A 19220-nucleotide genomic window follows, 5' to 3' on the forward strand; every position below is an offset into this window, starting at 1 on the left:
CTACTTCGTAACAGGCCACATTATACAACCAACAACACACAACACTTGCATAAAAGCGTGGAGCAAGGCATGGTACAGCTGGCATGGTACAGCTGAGTCAAAAGATGCCTGTCCCTATCATTAGTACCATTTTGGGTTGCCTCGATTGGCGATTCAAGCCGAATGTCATATTTGCAACGTCAGAACCAGTTAATAATTATTTGATGCATTTTTGTTAAGTCTAATAATATTAAAACTATTGCATACTCTAAGGAGTTTATTTTACTTCAAGAACTTTGGCACGTTAATACTGCTGTTATACTTGTCCGATCTTGCTGCGATATAACAGGATAATAGATAATAGCAACTTGCAATTTTAATACCCACAAAAAACGTATTATCTTAAAAACTGTGGGTGTGTTGTTTTTCGCGATTTGCGGGGGGGCGTGGCTTAAATTTTAAACAAACTTGATCTGCGTGAGGTATAGAAATCTGTGTGTCAAATTTTGTTTCGCTATCTCTTGTAGCCTCTGAGATCCCTTTGTTCAAGCAGACGAGCGAACGGCTTTTCGCTATTTGCGGAGGCGGAGGGGGGCGTGGCTTAAATTTGAAACAGATTTGATCTGCGTGGGGTATATAGAAGTCTGTGAGTGAAAGTTTGGTATCTCTATCTCTTATAGTCTCTGAGATCCTTTTGTTCATACGGACGGACAGACACACATGGCTATATCGACTCGGCTGTTGATGCTGATCAAGAATATATATACTTTATAGGGTCGGAGATGCCTCCTTCTCCCTGTTACATACATTCCAACGAACACAATATACCCTTTTAACGGGTATAAATATAAATTAATAATAATAAAAAAAAAAATAGAAAATTCGCATTCGGCACTGCGCAAAAAGTAATCAAAGAAGCTCACTCTTTTTGCGCACAGTGCACAATGCCAATTTTGTTTTTTTTTTTTATTAATTTATATTTTTATTTAACATTTTTATATTAAACTGAATTTTGTTCGTCAAAAAATTGGACATCAAAAATTTTGGGGCTAGAAATTGCTTTCGTCACTAAACTTTTACCTCGTGTAATGGTTTTTTTTTTTGTGGGATGATACTAACACTTTGGGATTGACTTTAAAAACAATGAAAAAAATAACAATGCATTTTAGTACATTTCTTTTATGAACGGAAGGAACTCGTTGTTGCCGGTCTCGTTTTGCGCGTTTACGCGGACTAAATACTCAGAAAAATGAAATCTCTCAAAATTATGTGTCACCAACGGTTTGGTTTAAGAGATTTGCAAATCAGCTTGAGTCAAGACCTCCAGAGATTTCTGTGGCACTCCTGAATATAATTTAAGTTACACATGTTATGTAAATTTTATATTAACATAGTATAATTTATGTAAGACTGTTATTTGAATGTTTTGTTATGCCCTGTCCTCAATAATGTACATTTATAGAAAAAATCGGTGATATCTAACTTCCTGTCCTGATTGCATAGGATTTGTATTTAGCATTTAGTTTAGTTTACAAATCATTTGAAAAAAATTAAAATATTTTGATAAAAGAATTTGGAGCTTATTTCGCTGCTTAAAACAGAATTTCTTATGTTCAAAGGAATGTCCAACTCTTTCGGATTGAAAACCATTCAGAAAAGCCATTGCGAAGCGTCTGAGAAAATATGTTATAATAGGGTACGAAATATTCAGGAGCAGCTTGTGATGCAATATGCCCCCTATTGAAAAAGGACTCTCTTATTCGGTTTGCTCACATTAAATAAGGGAAACTGAATTAGAATCATCTGTGGAACAACGAATAATTGGAGACAAGGTGCAAGTGCTTCAAGAGCAACAGTCTGAGATTCTGATAATTTCAATAATGTTTCACACAACTTATTGTATTGAAAAATATGACATAAAAAAATGTAAAAGGTAAAATATTTAAAACATGTATATTTATCTTATTAACAATTCACTTCGACTATAATCAATAAAAAAACAAGGGGGCTCCGCCCCCTGCTCGCTACGCTCGCCTACCCCCGACTCTCTTCGTTCGCGGTGATGTATGAAAGGAAAAATTTAAATTTAATGAACAATTGAATTAACAGAAGAAATGTATATTAAATTAAAATTAATTAACATAACATTCATATAACATGTCTAACATAAATAATACTATATTAATATAACATTGATGTAACATGTATACACGGTTGCCACTTAATAAAATTAAAAAGCGCCAACAAAATGTTTAAAAAGAGCCAGTTTCACTTAAAAAGAGCCAATTTTATGAAAACTACCCAATTCTTATCAAACAACCTAATTAATTGCAAAACGGAATTTTTTTGACAAATGTATATAAAAAATTTCTTTAACAAATAAAATATTCAAATGAAACTACTATCAAAAAGCACATTTTTTTAAATTAGCATTAACATTGAGAACTTCAGAACAATGGTACAATATATTTATATTGTCGGGAGCGAAAAAATATAGATCTAAATTACATTCTTAATAGTTTTCAAGAAACTCTTGATTAAATAAACCAAAAAAGAGCCAATTCCAATTAGAAAAGTGTCATTGCGCCAACTGGGCTTTGTTTTTCCAATTTTGGCGCAAAATCGCCAAGTGTGGCAACCGTGCATGTATAACTAAGATTATATTATGTTATGTTATTATAACATTAACATAACATGTGTACCTGCTGTTACCCCCACCCCTCCAGACTGTGCGTACCACGGCGAGCAAAGCGAAACTTATTTGTTTAAAATATTCGTTGTTTATTATCCGATCGCAATGAAATTTTTAGAAATCAATCAAAATAAATCTATACGTGTGGTGAATTTGAAATCTCTACCGATTGAATTGGCCTTGGATTTGGATATTTTAGTTTTTTTGTCGATTACAGGAAAATTGTGGTTCGTGGCAAAACTCTAAAGCAAACTTGATCTGCGTGCGCAACATAGCAGTACTGTCACCAAAATCGGTGGCCCTACCTCTTATATTTTTTGAGATCCAGGACATTATATGTTCTCCATGTATCATATTTCTTCAAATATCTTCTCTGTTTATTAACCGATCTTGATGGAATTTTAAGCACACCTCAGGACTCGTCCTACCATTCTGTGTACCAAGTCTCAGGACTGTAGCTTTAAAATTTATCTTCTTTTTAGATTTTATATATTTACGTGGGCGGAAGTGGAAGAGGCCAACTTTTAAAATAAACTTGATATAGGTCAAAAACCTCGGAGTATTGCCACCAAATTTGGTTGCTCTAACTTTTATAGTCTCGGAGATAAAGGTGTTCATAGTAGTGTACCATAATTGTCACGAGTCTTATAGGCTCTAGTACCCAATATTTTGGGTGGCGAGCTAAAAACAAACTTGATCTGCATATGGTATCCAGAAACCTATATACCAAGTTTGAAGTCTCTAGCTTTTATGGCTCCTGAGATCGACGCGTTCAAACAGACAGACGGACGGAAGGACGGACAGACAGACGGACATGGCTCAATCGGCTCGGCTGTCGAACCTGATCAAGAATATATATACTTTGGGGGGTCTGCCACACCCTCTTTTGCCTGTAAGCTACATTCTGCCAAACACATTATAACCTTTTTTGCCTATTTTCAATGGGCTCAGGGTATAAAAATAGAGTTAATGCTGCTTAAATCAAAAAATCGCTTATAGTGCAACGTGAGAGAACACAAAAATAATATCCATCGTCACACTTTGATATCATAAATGTTGGAATTTGAATATGCTTTTGTCACTTTTGTCACCTTTACCTCGTTCCTGTTTGGCAACGTTTTAAATTATAATTTTATATATATATTTTTATACCCTGAGACCATTAAAATGGGCAAAAAAGGGTATATTGTGTTTGGCAGAATGTATGTAACAGGCAGAAGGGGGCGTGGCAGACCGCCAAAAGTATATTTATTCTTGATCAGGATTTACAGGCGAGTCGATTGAGCAATGTCCGTCTGTCTGTTTGAACGCGTCGATCTCAGAAACCATACAAGCTAGAGACTTCAAACTTTGTATGTAGGTTCCTGGATACCATAGGCAGATCAAGTATATTTTTATTTTGAATTGGACCACTATATCATATAGCTGCCATAGGAACGATACATCGAAAATGAAGTTTTAGTATGAAAAAGTTTTTTGTTTGTTGAGATATCAGAACCAAACTGATAAAATATGCATCTGGGCTGGTATTATACATTCTGACCAAAATTGGTTAAAATCGGTTAACTATATCATACAGCTGGCATAGGAACGATACATTGAAAATGAAGTTTTCGTATGTAAAAGTTTTTTGTTTGTTGAGGTATTAGAACCACACTGATAGAATATGCATTTAAGTTATTTTTATACATCCTGACCGAAGTTGGTTCAAATCGGTCGACTATATCATATAGCTGTCATAGTACCGATTGGTAGAAAAACAAGTTTTAGTATGAAAAAGATTTTTGTTTTTTTAAGACATCCTAACCAAACTGATAAAATATGCATTTAAGTTGGTTTTTTCGCATTCTGACCGGATTTGGTTCAAATCGGTTCCATACATCATATAACTGCCATAGGAACAATTGGTTGAAAATCAACTTTTTTAAAAGAGTACCTGGGCTCAGGGTATCCTACTGTCAAGCGTGCTAGACTGTAGCCGCACCTCACCGCGAGCGAAGCGAGTCGGGGGTAGGCAAGCGAAGCGAGCAGAGGGCGGAGCCCCCTTGTTTTTTTTTTTTCTGTAACTTTTTTCAACGACCCAGGAAAATAACCAGACAGCATTCAGATGGACGACCTCTGTTTTTGCCTTCGAGTCAGTTTGCTTGTATGGACTTCAATGAAAATTTAGCATACGCTTCAATTCACTTCACTTGCCACACGCACCCACTACCAAATACACACACACACACAATGGGACGTGTACATACACACGGTCAACAACGTACCTGTAACTCTATGACGCCCTCTGGCGGCAGTCGCATGGGAGCATTGCTTTGTATTATTCCGTCTGGCATTTTTCGATAATATGTTTTCAGCTCGTTTTTAATCTAAATGTCAGCTGTAAGCACGTGCGTGTATCAAAACGGCAGCGACCACTATACTTTTGAGTATGTTGGAATATGTGGGTGCGCGTGTTCAAGTAAATTACTCGAGTGAAGTGCACACTTCAAGATGAAATAGCCAAGCAACTGACACGCAAACAACTCGCTTCACACCCCTCATCGTCATCAATAAAAGTGTGTATTTGTAGGTACGCATATGTATGTGGGCGTGTGTGCTTTCTGGGTTTCCTTTCCAAAATTGCTAAACACAACTTTAGCAAGACAATTTTTACTTCCTGAGCCTGACTCGCTCTGATGCCAGCTTGCATAGTGTAAGATGTTGCCAGAGAGCTTTAAAGAACCAGATACTTAAAGTTGGCGAGAACTTTTAATCCCATAGTCGTCAGATATCGATAAAATGATGGTTTGTTACCCGTTATTCATAGATTACACTGCATTCGTTACAATATAAATACACATGTAACAAGCTGAAGTAGACTTTATGAAGACTATTTTTGGGTTAAAAAATCGGGACCTTTTTGCACAACGCACTATAGGCATTTCGGTTTTCATTTTAGGATTTTTCGGTTTAGGCGGCATAAAGTCCAAGATTTCATTGAGCATCATTAAAAAATGGATTCATTTTTTAAAGGTTAATACTTCAGTAAAAATTAAAAAAAAAATTTATTTTCGGTTGGGTGGACACCCCTTTTTTGTGGCAGATCTGCAAAGTCAACTGATTTTTCATTTAACGTTCTTGTGAAATTTGGCGCCCAATGTATAGTGACTTTTAAAAGCTAATAAATAAGCAAAACTGTTAAGAGTAAAATAAGTTTAGTTGCAAGCAGCTAAAAATGACAAGATAGTTGTTAAGGTCTATTGCCTAGAATGTAATTATCCTTTTTTGCTCCATTTCGAATTATTCACATTAAAAAAATTTAATTTTCCTTGTAAAAGTAAAGGAAGTCAAGGCGTGGCCCAATTGACAAATTGTTTTTTCCAAAAATCTTGCTTAATATAGGTAATACTTTTACAAAATTCCAAGTGCATAGCTTCACTTTTAGAGTTTTTGCCAATTCATCGCATTTTTTGCCCAGAGCCGATTGGAGGTGGGGTTGTCCTATCTCCAAAAAAAAAAATTTTAATTTTAATTTTTTTTTAGCTTCATATTTAGAGTTTATGCCGCCTAAATCGAAAAATCGCCCATAGTGCAATGTGCTGAATTCCAAACTTTTTTTTTTCAATTATTCATGTACTAAATTTAATATCGTTAGTCACAAAATTGCTGCCATATGATCGAGTAGTCGGATGTTTGATGTTGATGTTTTTGGAAATATCTAACTCAAACTCGCAGATTATGAAATTTATTCCATATTTAATTTTACGTCCTAAGCCTAATTTGGTTCGCACAGTGTGACAAAAGGGGTGGGGGGCGGTATTTAAATCCTTTTTTCGATAAAAGCGATTGTAACAGTAATAAATGCATTCGATAGAGAAATCATCAAAGAATATAAAACCGAAAGATTTTTGAAATCAGGTAAAAATTGTGGGCGTGACAGCCTCTCAAAGTTGACCCTTCCTTCAATGCACAAAAAATGCCAACTTAAAAACTGATTTGTTGACAAGTTTACTCCAATTGTTTACTTTTTATATTAGCAATATTATAAAAGATCACTAATATTAGGCTATTTTTCAACTTTGATGGAATAAAACAAAAATTTGACTTATTTGGACTCCATCCCTATACGACAGGAGTCTTTGCGAATCAATTCTCTTACGAAAGTACCCCGGTCTTTCATGCATCTGGGTGCGCCTAAGCACACTTATAGTCCAAAAACTGAAGCAACCTCGCAATAAAATGGTGAAAGAAGAGGAAGAGCGCAGTGCAATTACTTACATTTTCGCTATGACAGGGCATCATAACAAATTTTCAAAGAAAAAAAATTATTTTTTTTTTGTAATAAGCGTAAAAATACTTTTTTATATATTAAACAATGCTGTTAAATGAATGAAAAATATTAAAATTTATATTTCGGAACAAAAAAAAAAAAATGTTTTTTTCATTTTCCATGTAAAATATGAACTGAAAATATTATTCAACTTTGACCGAAAATCCTGAATCAACCAGTAGGCCTATCACACAGTGCAAATTTTCATTTTAAAGCTAAAGAATTTTTTTTTATTAAATGGTTTAAAAATATGGCTTAAAATTTTTGAAATTGAAATCTTTATTGGTTCAAAATATATGATTTTTGTACAGCAAAATTAGAGATTGTACTGTGCATTGTTGACGCATTAACGACACCACAGAAGAGCATTCGGTAAACCATATCTAATTATCCTTTACAGCGGCTTTTCTTTAATAACAATGAATTTGACGAAGACAATCACCTGGGAGCTGAATTCCGGATTATAAATAATAACCCAACAATGAAAGTAAGAAAATCAACATTGCCAATTGTTAGCTAGAAGAATTGCATAAAAATAGTTTGTAATAATGGGCACATTTGGGAACAGCTCGCATGGGAGTGTGCGTTGCATTTTACACACAATTGCTATGCAGTTTCATGGTAAAAAGCCCATAGAAACCACACAGAGGCATGAAGCATACGCAGGATAGGCTCACGACAAGTACACCATGCTGTTCCCCGAGGCCAGCCAATCAATTCTGTAGAATACATTTGGAACAGTTTGCTAGCCATCCATCACGCCACAACCTTAACATCCCTTAAAACTTCTTAAAGTAACCAACGAAAGTTGCTGCAATCAAGTACATTTATCGAACCTTAATTTTGTTTCTAGCGCAACCTGGAAAAGTGTGAAGAATAATTGTGAGCTGGCAAGTAAAATCCAATATAAACGTAAACGTAAACGGTTTTTTTTTAAAGTGTCCGAAATTAAATTTGAATAAGACAACGAAAATTGATTGAATTCAATTTTTACTTTGTTTTGAAAGATATTCAATGCAACTATTTTTTAAAAAAGATCACACGATATTTCGTAAAAAACCACTTCATCAAAATTAAGTTTCACAAATTCAATGGAATAAGCTCTGTAATTTTTAGAAATAAAATATCATCAAGATAACGGCAGCTTCTTCCTAATATCAAAGGAAATAGGGACCGATTAAAGTATTGGCTAATAACACTAGGCAACAAATTTTGACTTTTTTCTTTGGAATTAAATCAAACCCACTTTTTTGAATAGATATGGGGCCCCAAAAAATTTTTTTAAAATTTGGCTTTTCTTTCTTGCCGTTTTTTAGAGGTGGCGAAATAAATAACTTACGACTCAACTGATAGTCACTGGGCTTTAATTGTTTAACAAGCTGAATATTGTATAGATCGTTCAAAAAGTCCCCGGACTGACAATGAAAAAAACATTTTTTTATATCAATATATTTTATATTATTCAATATCTTCCAAAAAAAAAACCTCTTCACGAGGTTTCACTAATAATAAAAATAAATAATAGAAAATAGGTGAAGAACAATATAATTCTTTTAACTTATAACTGCCAACAATGCTACCAAAAAAAGCTTCCTGGCATCACTGGTTATGACTGCAACGCAAAAGCTATTATACGAACAAATTTCTGGCAACCCTGAATATTTCTGCCGCGCAAAAGCTGTCTGCTACAAAGCACTGTGGGCAAAAAGTCCGAAATTTTTGCATAAAGTCTAATTTTAAAGCTAGAGCGTTCAAATTTGGCACAAAAATGTAAAATATTAATATAGAATTTAGGTTTATTTCTGTTTTGCAATAAAACTACTCCTTCAACCAATCCGCCCACACCCAAGTAAAAAAAATTTTTTTTTTGCTATTCTTCATCATCTAAGGCAATTTCTAAATAATCATCAGCGGAGTCCAAATCTTCATTTTCTATTTCTGACGTGATTGATTCATAGCTCGGGGGAGGTGGGCATTTTAAAAGATTTATTACTTCTGCCGGAAGGGTTTTTTTTTTTTTAATTTCTTTTGCCTTCCATTTAAGCATATACTGGATATTAATAGATCAGAAGAATCCATAGCTCTATAAAAAAACATCAGTCATATTGTTTAAGCCGCAATTTTTTCGGGCATGTGACTTCCTTTCGTTTTTATAGTACTTGTTCCTTGTTTCTGAAGCATTTTCTCGTAAACATCCAACCGGAACCAAAGAGGAGTTTATTATTTGCCAGCCGTGTATTAATATTTTATGTACCGTCGGTGACATTGGCTACCAAGGATAAATATTAACATATAATAAAAATGTATCCTCACAAAATGCTTTGAATTTATCAACATCAATAGAAAGCTCGCTTGAAATTGTGATCAAAACTACATACAAATTGTATAAAATGTTTTGATCAAAGCTTGTAATTGAGGAAAATAATTGGTAATTCGCGAATGCTCTTCTAGCCGTGTTTCCATCATTACTATTCCCACTTCCGTTTTGTTTGGGAATGCTTACATGTAGACCCATTTGAGTCCACATCATTTCCTGAATTTCCTTTTTCCGAGCCATCATTTCGATTTTGTTAGACTGGGTGATGTGCCACTTTTGAATTTTAAGCCTATAGGACACGTTTAGGCAAATATTTCTTAATATTCTTGATAAAACTGCAAACTTTTTGCTCAATTTGATTAACGTGTGAGTTGCTGAGTTGACTTATTTTCATTTTCTCCAACATCCACTTCGTTGCGGCAGAGTCGACGCGTCCATTGTTGTCCCAAATCTCCAGCAGTGTTAAGCGGCGAAACTCATATTCGGCAGCAATATGTCATTTTTGTCGAAAACGGACAAAAACGGGCAAAGAATATTATTAACACCGTATTCTATATACTTTTGCGAAAAACATACCAGTTTTAGTTGCTCGCAAGCGCGCGCGGCAAATAAGTTACACACCACAGAACACTATTAAACTTGTTAAATTTCAGCTGTAAAAATACTCCAACAACAATTGACGATACGCGACAAAACATACAGAACATACAAAAAATAACATACAACGTTGAGTCTAGATACCTGTACGATTATTTGCCATATTTCCAAATTGTCTTCACTTTAAAGAAAAAGCCACAACAAACGCGCAAAGTTCATCGACATTCACGGCTGCATTTCGATAGGTCAGACATGCATTTAGTAAGCTGACTTTGTTTGCGCGGCAATTTCAAACCGCACGCTTTAAAAATTTTTTCGGAACAGTTTTATTTTCTCTTGAGTATGCATAATTGGAAAACACATTCAATTTTGAGTATTTAAAATATAAAAAAAATACTTTATGCACAATTTTCGGACTTTTTGCCCCTAGTGCATTGTGCCAATCGCCCTGTGTAGGATATGATTTTTGCAACGCAAAATGAGAATTTTTTTTTTTTTATATCTAAGCTAATCTTTCAGATAATGCATTTATGTCAGACTTATACTTCCCGACTAAAATTGGTTCAAATCGGTTCACTACAACATATAGCTGCCATAGCAACAATCGGTCGAAAACCACGTTTTGGTACAAAAAACTTTTTTTTTTTTAAATATGTCAACCATTTTGACAGTTAATGCATATAAGTCAGTCCTATTGATCCTTACCGAAGTTGGTTCAAATCGGTTTATTATATTATAAAGCTGCCGGTCGAAAATCATTTTTTGGTATGAAAAACATTTTTATTTTTTGAGATATCTCAACCACTCTTAACGATACTGCATTTAAGTCAGACCAAAATTGGTTGAAATCGGTTCACTATATCATATAGCTATGAGTCAAAAATCACGTTTTAGTACGAAAACCTTTTTTGTTTTGACTGACTATATTGGCTGACTTTATTATGAAGCTTGAAACAACCAGTCAAAAATTTGACGCCTCAAATCTTCGGCGTGCCGAACGGCTTCAAACTGCCTGAGGTTTTTTTTTTGGAAGATTTATATAGCTTATACATTAGAAACTTGAAAATGTTTTTAGAGAACAATTTGCAAAATTCGAATTTTTTATCAATTTTAAGATTTTTTTCCTCATGACGTGAGTTTCACACTTTTGAAATGAAATAGAAAATTGTTTATCTATTTTATGACCCAATTGCTTATTATATTTACTTGCGATCATCGGCGAATTTGTAAAGAGATGAAAAACTTTTTCGATGACGTGACAGTACTTTGAAATATCATTAAAAACAAATAAAAATTTCACCGTTAATTGATATTTCTATTCCCCATATCATTATTTGTCATTAGTTCTTGCTTTAATAAAATTGTTTGCTATAAGAGTTCACGTACATTATTATTCTTATAAAATTTAGCTTTAAAGAAAAGATGCTCTTAGAAATGAACAAAGCTGAACAAAACACCTTCAACTTTAGAGTTTGAATTCTCGTCAATGCATCTAAGAAACGACGCGTTCTCCTTAATTAAATAAAATTTGAATATTTCTTTATAATACAAAACGTTAAAAAAAAATGTTGAATGACTTTTAATTTTTCAGTCCTGGTGGACATTTCTGTGGAAATGCCCATTTTCATATTGAAATGTAAAAAGTGGCAAACAATTTTTTTTATAATTTCACCACAAATCTTGCCACAAACCTCTAGAGATTTCTAAGAGAAATAATTTTGAAACAACGGTTTAAAAATTTCCGAGATACATAAATGTTATTCTAGAAATGTTTTATATAATTAATAAATTAGTTCAAAATACATTTCATTCAGTATTAAAATTACTTTAAATTACATTAATAAATTTAAAATTTTCTTTAACTCTTCAATATATTTTTGTTATTTGATAGCATTTCTTGCATAGTTTCAGAAACACCACCTTTTGGGTTGCTTTAAGAGATTTGTAGAGCACACATTCCTATGAGCAATATAACTTCGCAGTTAAATTAGTCTTTGTAGTCATTTCAAGCTTCATATAAGTTAAAATTATTTTGGAGACTAGCCTTTCTTGCGCACTCAGCATACAAGATCCATAAAAATAAGATTATACAGTAGAGTGGGTCATTTTTTTTCCGACAAAACGGTTGTCAAATTCGATAGCTACGACGAATTCTAAGAAAATTTTATTTGGCAAATAAACTATGGGTCTAAAATCAAAATAGAGCTTTTGAAAGAAAATTAATTTTTTTTTACTCAATACAAATTGACTCACCCTATTATACAGGTATGCTTTACAAATTTTTTACAGTCCAAATGCACAAAAAAAAAACGTTGTCGAGGCCCTAGAAGTAAACCAAGATTACTTTTCAATATCAAAATTATAAAATTAAATTAAATTGTTTTGTTAAATTTAACTAAAGGGCATTAAATATATTTTAACTTAATTTTTTTGTACCAAATATATCAATAAGGAAGATAACCTATCTTTGTGCACCCGCAAATCGGGCCAAAAAATTAGAGCTCAGACACTTATGTTTCTTTTATATAATTTCATGAGTAGTACCACTGTTGGAATACCTACTTAACAACTTTCAATCAGTGAAAAATCCAGAGTTTTAATTTTATTTTGTTATTTTATGTGATGTGATACCAATCTGAATGGATTTTAGAACTTAAAATTTTGTTAGCTTTTGTTGTGCGCATAGCCTATGGAAGTGTGTGAGCTTACACATTAGTAGACTCCTAGTGCAAATTGATAATTTACACAAACAATTTTTATCTTTTTGTTTTCCGTCTCTTTCGATCCTTTCAAAACAAAAACAATTTTACGCAATCGCTCTCTTTCTTTTAATTTTCTGACTTGTTGCCGAGCTCAGCAACAACAATTTCATAGAATTTGTTGTTGCATGAGTGACTCGTCGCTAATCCGAATGTAATTTGTTGTTGCTTTTTTGTTTCGTATACACTGAAAACGAAAAACTTCACTTTGTTGTGAATTGTCTTACGCATGTATTTTTTTTCGAATTTTTTCATTTGTAATTTCATTTTTTCACTTGAAGAAACATGTTTCAATTTTTTTTCCAGTGTACACATTGAAACAAAAGAAAATTAAGTTTCATGTGTGCGTGCGATTTATTTTATTTGTATTGGTGCGTGCACATCCATAAGGCAGTTTTGAGCACCCCTGAACTACGCGCTCACTATATAAAATCAAACATGTTTGGTTAATAAAACCGAGAAGAACTGAACGCTTCAATGTGCGCACTTGCATGAGTGCAGTGCGTTTTATTTTTTTTTTCTCTCAGCTTTCAGCTCCGTTCTCAGCTTTCAGCTGTAGTGAGGCGTGAGGCCCAAATGCTTAAAAATTAAAAATTAAATTTTCACTACACAGAGACAAAAAACAACGTAAATCTAACTATGTATATGCACTTTGATTCAAATATTTTTACGAATGATTTATTACCACATATGTTTGTAGTTGATTTAAAGTGTGTACACTAAAATCTCTGTTTTAATATGAATATATTAATATTACAGTGATATCATAATTAATTTAAATATTAAACCATATTAAATACAAATACGTTTCATAATACATTATATTATTTTTATACCCTGAGCCCATTTAAAATGGGCAAAATGGGCCGAGTCGATTGAGCCATGTCCGTCGGTTTGAACGAGTCGATCTCAAAAACCATAAAAGCTAGAGACTTCAAACTTGGTATGTAGGTTCTTGGCTACCATAGGCAGATCAAGTTTGTTTTTATTTTTGGATTGGACCACTATATCATATAGCTGGCATAGGAAATATACATCGAAAATAAAGTTTTAGTATGGAAAAGTATTTTGTTTGTTGAGATATCAGAACCAAACTGATAGAATATGCATCAGGGCTGGTATTATACATCCTGACCTGAAATTAGGATAAAATCGGTCTACTATATCAATTAGCTACAATAGAGACGCTCAATCGAAAATTAAGTCTTAAAGTTTTGTTCTTTGAGATATTTCAATCAAACTGATAAAATATGCATTTAACTAGGTTTTGTCGAGCGTGCTCAACTGTAGCCGTACCCCACCGCGAGCGATGCGAGAAGGAGGCGAGCCCCCTTGTCATTATTAAATTAAGTAAAAAATATATTTCATTCAAATATCTATCATATTTAAATCCAACATTTTCATAATTAAAGTTAATATTTTTCATATTATATTCAAATGTGAATGACATTAATATTAAATAGTATCCATATTAAAATTAAATATGTATCATATTAAGAATTAAGTTTTTTCATATTTAATACTACTATTATTCAGCTTTAAATTAAATATGTATATATTTGATGAATTAAATATGGTACATATTTAATTTAAATATTTTTGTACTGGAATAAAACAGAGTTCAATATACTTTTCGATTTTTTTTGATTTATTCAAAAAAAAAAAAACAAATAATACAAATAGTTTGTTAAATGTACAAATTTGAAAAAAGGGACAGGAACCTGAGGTCGAGGCGTGTCATTTATTCGCTTATAGCACAATCTTTCAAGTATAACTAAAGCGTAGCGAAGAACTCTACTGCTGTTGAAGTGGGATAGTCCGACGCATCTATTGTAAAAAAAATATAATTAATAAAATAAAAAGCCAATATTTGAAAATTAAATCACCATTTGTTTCTGCAAGCCAAGTATTCTAAGCCAAGGGAGCTGACCAATCAAAGTTAACCTGGCTTCTATGGGAAAGTTTCTGCCATTTTGAGTTCACATCCTGCAGTGAATAAATAAAGAAAAAATAATTGTAATAAATGTTTAGCACAGTAAATGTATATATTTCCTTACCAATTGCTAGCGAAATTGATGGGTATCTCTTAACCCAGCTCAAATTCTTGGGGTCGTCGGATAACTTGTCATCGTCGATAGGTCACTATAGAAAAGTATAAAAAAAAAACCATATAATATACATGAAGCAGGTGTTCGAATTGTTGGAATTAACTACAATTATATTACTTACCATTGTCTTTCACCATAATTGGTGTCTAAATTATGCTCTGAGGGCAATGTGAGTTTTTTATTAGCCAACAAACACATATCCCACGGGCTATAACAGAAAAAAAAAAAACACTAAGTTGATTAACAGCAAAAACTGAAACTATTCATGCAACTTTCAATCCAAATCGTCAAAAGATTCCTTAATTTCTGAATGGGGTCATCATTGTTGTTATTACCTACTATCCGAATAAATTGCATAATCTGTAGAAAAAAGTTTGCAAATGCAAAACTTATATTAATTATATTTCTCTCACATGTTCTTGTACTCATGTCTGTATGCATATGTACCGTCTGTCAAAAAATATTTCGCCAGTGATCGAAATGATTTAAGCATTTATATCTATTTAAATTTTTACTACAAATTATAAAAATAGTTATCAATGATCGTAATATAAATTAAATAATTTATATTTCTTTGTTATATCAATTTTCAGTCATTTAATTTCAGTTGTTATACACTGTATACATAAGCGTTTGCTATACAACGAATTTCACAATAACAACGGAGAGTGGGTGCGAGCGAGACATAAAGAATTTTTTGCGTTCTCTGCTCGTACACATGCATACATACATACATACATTGTACGTTTGTTTCTGCCTGTTTTTTTTTTGTCATGACACTAAACACTGCACTCAAGGGCGTAGGCAGCTTTGAGCGAAGGGGGGTCAAAACATTTTTTTTTTTATAATATCACCACAAGCCCTGCCTAAAACCTCTAGAGATTTTTAACAAACTGTTTACAAATTTACGAGTCATATTTATTATTATTTTCGGTATGTTTTCTATAATTAATAAATTAATTTAAAATACATTTCATTCAATTTTCAAAAATACCTTAATACCTTAATCTCTTCAAAATATTTTTGTTATTTGAAAGCATGGCTTGCATACTTTCAGAAACAACACCTTTTGGGTTACTTTTAGAGATTTTTAGATCACACTTTCCTATGAGCAATATAGCTTCGTAGTTCAATTAGTCTTTGTAGTCATTTTAAACTTTATATAAGTTAAAATTATTTAAAAAACTAGCCTTTCTTGTGCCTCAGCATACAAGATACTTAAAAAAATGAATTTACAGCACAAAAATGGCGTTGTCGAGACCCTAGAAATCAACAATGATTGCTGTTAAATGTAAAAACTATAAAAGTAAATTACGTTGTTTTTTAAATTTAACAAAAGGGCATTAAATATATTTTAAATTAATTTTTTTTTACCAAATATACCAACAATGAAGATAACTCATCTTTGTGTGCCCGCAAATTGGTGTGAAAAATTAGAGCTCGACACTTCATATAATTTTGTGAATAGTACCACTGTTGGAATTCATACTTGACAACTTTCAATCAATAAAAGATCCAGAGCTTCAATTTTATTTTGTGATGTGATACCAATCTGAATGGATTTTGGAAGTTAAAATTTTGTAAGCCAGAGTGTAGGAGAGGCATCCCCGCTGCCTACGCCCTTGACTGCACTAAACACAACACTCAATACTTACCTGTTTTTGTGCACTTATTTTTTTAAAATTCAACTGTCATTATTTATTCTTTAATTTATTTGTTATATCAATTTTAATCAAACACTTTTTAATTTTTCGCACTCTACACGTCCAGCTCGGAAAACACAAAGGATGTATGTGTACATTAAATTTATAATTTGTATTTCATTTAAATGTTAAATTTTTTACAATAGATTTAAGTCATGCCCATTCTAATGATTCCCGATGGGGCCAAGAAGCAGTTAAGAAACGTACTGGGCAATGCTATATTGAATAAGGTAAATGTGAATGAAGTTCAGAGAAAAAGACCCTTAATTAAATCCCAAATTTTTTAAGTAAGTTTATAATTCTTACAAATGATTTAACATTTTATATAAAAAAAAATAATATTTCAGAAAGCATTTCATTCATGCCTGATGTTGATCAACTGAAGCAGGTGCGTTATACACTGTCACGTTAGAAGAATAGAATATTCAAGTCTCATTTGGATTAAGCAATCAAGAACGATAATACCAAAAATGTAAATAACAATAATTTAAAAAAAAAAACAACATAAAAAAAATGAATTAATTAAGGAACTAAGTAAACTTTAATTCAATTTTAATTAATCCAGCTATCAAAATTTATTTTTAGGCCTGCCTAAGGTCTGCCACAGATCTGAAAATGCAGGTCTGCCACAGATCTTAAATTGCAGGTCTGAGTCAGGCCTGAGAGAGAAGCCAAGGAGCAACGATGGTCATGCCGTCGTACGACATGCCTGTGCTAAATTCATGCCTCGAAAGCCCGCGTTGGCATTAAGGATTTCAGGCCTGACCATGCCATTTCACCTCTGCTTTCATGCCTGCAGTGGGTCTGAACAGAACTGAAGGGTACATATGTACATACATGCCACACAGACTTCTAGTAAACCCACCTAGATCAAGTCTGAATCAAATTTTTACCATGCCACATTTCGCCCCTGCAAACAGAATTGTCTTTAGACTACATATGTACATATATATGTACATACATACATACATATGAATTTTCGTTCCCATTACCCACCATTTATTTGAATCAAATATAAAAAAAACATTATTTTAGCACATAAAGTATTAAAAATTATTACAAATCATATTTAATTTAATATTGCTATTTTAGATATGCACATATTAAAAAACAACATTAATAATAAATAAATAAATATGAAAAAATTAAAATCATCAAATTTAAACATTGATCTAAATATTTTTATGTTAACTACAATACGTTAGCATGCTTTTATTTAAATCTAAGTGTTTTATAGTTGATTCTAATATGAATGTGGTAGTCTCGAAAGTTAATATGAATACATTGAATTTTACAACGCAACTTTTTTATCAGTGTACGTACACAATGTACACACAAACATATTTGAGCTATATATACACGTATTTATGAATACACACAACATCAACAACAACACCATAAGCACAAACTGGCTTCCACATTGTAAATAAACGTTGTCAAACAAAAATGTTATTTAAATTTTACATCCACCTAGTTGGGTTATCAAAGGAATGGAATTTGCTGCCGTTTGCTTCTCACAAGTCCGTTGTCAGTTCCTAATCAGGAGAACAAACCATTGAATTTACTCGGCTTAGTAAAATACTCACTGCACCATTCCCCCCCTTACCCAAAAATCATCAAGAACACCGCAGTCCATCGCCCAAAACCAATTGTCGCTGACTGTTTTTGTTGTCGTTGTTTTTTCTGATTCTTTACATTTTGTGTGTTAGGGGCTTGTGGCTTTGCGACGAAAAAGGGAACGCTTGCAAAACATTTTAATGAGTTTTTCAAATTCCAAAGAAATTCAAATCGATTGGTCTCCATATACATATATCTTTCCGTATCTGTCTCTTTTCATCGCTCTAGCGCAATTATCCTGGTAGTGCTCGGCGACAAGCAGCCCAGTTAATTAGCAAGAAACAGATAGCGTCGCAAAAAGAGAATAAAAAAATTAAACGAGCAGCCAGCATCTAAGGCCAACTAAGGTTAAGAAAAGAGATGTCGTTACTCTGCTCATAAAGTTACTCATCTGTCTGTCATTGGAAACTAAGCTCGACACTGGCGTCTGACAAATCAAGAGAACACGGGCAAAGAGAATGATTTATTATCTGCGAAGGCAATTAAGTTAAGTTGCTCGAAAATTGTTTGAGAAAAACGGCAGTTGAGCAGTACATTGTTATTAACATAATCCTGCAGGAACATTAATAAAGTATAAATTTTAACCGCATATTTATGTTCAAATAAAATCGAGGTTATATTGGTTTTTGATATTTTTTGTCGATTTCAATCAAATAACAATAACATTAAAAATCAAAAATTTTCAAGACGAACAAAATTGTACATTGTACATATGTGTTATAAATATTAAAAAACATTTTGTTATATTTATAACATTTACGGTTTTTTTTTTAGGACAATCTTACAATATATATTACATTTTATCATTATTATACATTTCGAAATTGCTAAGTTAGGTAACTCAAAGTTGTGGTCTATTCATAAATACATACATATATTGATAAATGTTTTTAAAACATATTCTGTCCAAAATTGTAAACATTTTTTTAATTATGCTTATATATAATGTATATGCTATAATATTTTATCATTCTCGTTTAATTAGGTAATTTAAGAAATTTGGTTGTTAATATTGCTTGTATCGTAATCAAATTCTAATTTAGGTCTTAACACTCACCTTTTTTATGATTTGCTTTACTGTTGATGTTTTTTTTTTTTGTTTGGGGATTATATGTCACACCTTATTCCAGATATCT

The 19220-nt window shown here is 32.6% G+C and overlaps 2 long non-coding RNA genes across 3 annotated transcripts; one reads left to right on the forward strand and one right to left on the reverse strand.

Annotated features, from left to right (window-relative positions):
- The first annotated feature begins 7254 nt into the window (after positions 1–7254).
- On the forward strand, positions 7255–17079 carry LOC117788034. Of its 2 annotated transcripts, XR_004617715.1 has the most exons (4): positions 7255–7470; positions 16535–16553; positions 16614–16754; positions 16815–17079. It is a non-coding gene; the product is annotated as an uncharacterized LOC117788034 (long non-coding RNA). The 2 variants fall into 2 exon arrangements; XR_004617716.1 differs by lacking the exon at positions 16535–16553 and having other exon boundaries at positions 16815–17013.
- LOC117788043 lies at positions 14393–14974 on the reverse strand. Its single transcript, XR_004617719.1, has 4 exons — positions 14886–14974; positions 14714–14798; positions 14543–14642; positions 14393–14483 (listed from the first exon to the last, which is right to left on the reverse strand). It is a non-coding gene; the product is annotated as an uncharacterized LOC117788043 (long non-coding RNA).
- Positions 17080–19220: the final 2141 nt, after the last annotated feature.

The sequence above is a fragment of the Drosophila innubila genome, chromosome X, assembly GCF_004354385.1.
Source record: "Drosophila innubila isolate TH190305 chromosome X, UK_Dinn_1.0, whole genome shotgun sequence".
Taxonomy (NCBI): Eukaryota; Metazoa; Arthropoda; class Insecta; order Diptera; family Drosophilidae; genus Drosophila; species Drosophila innubila.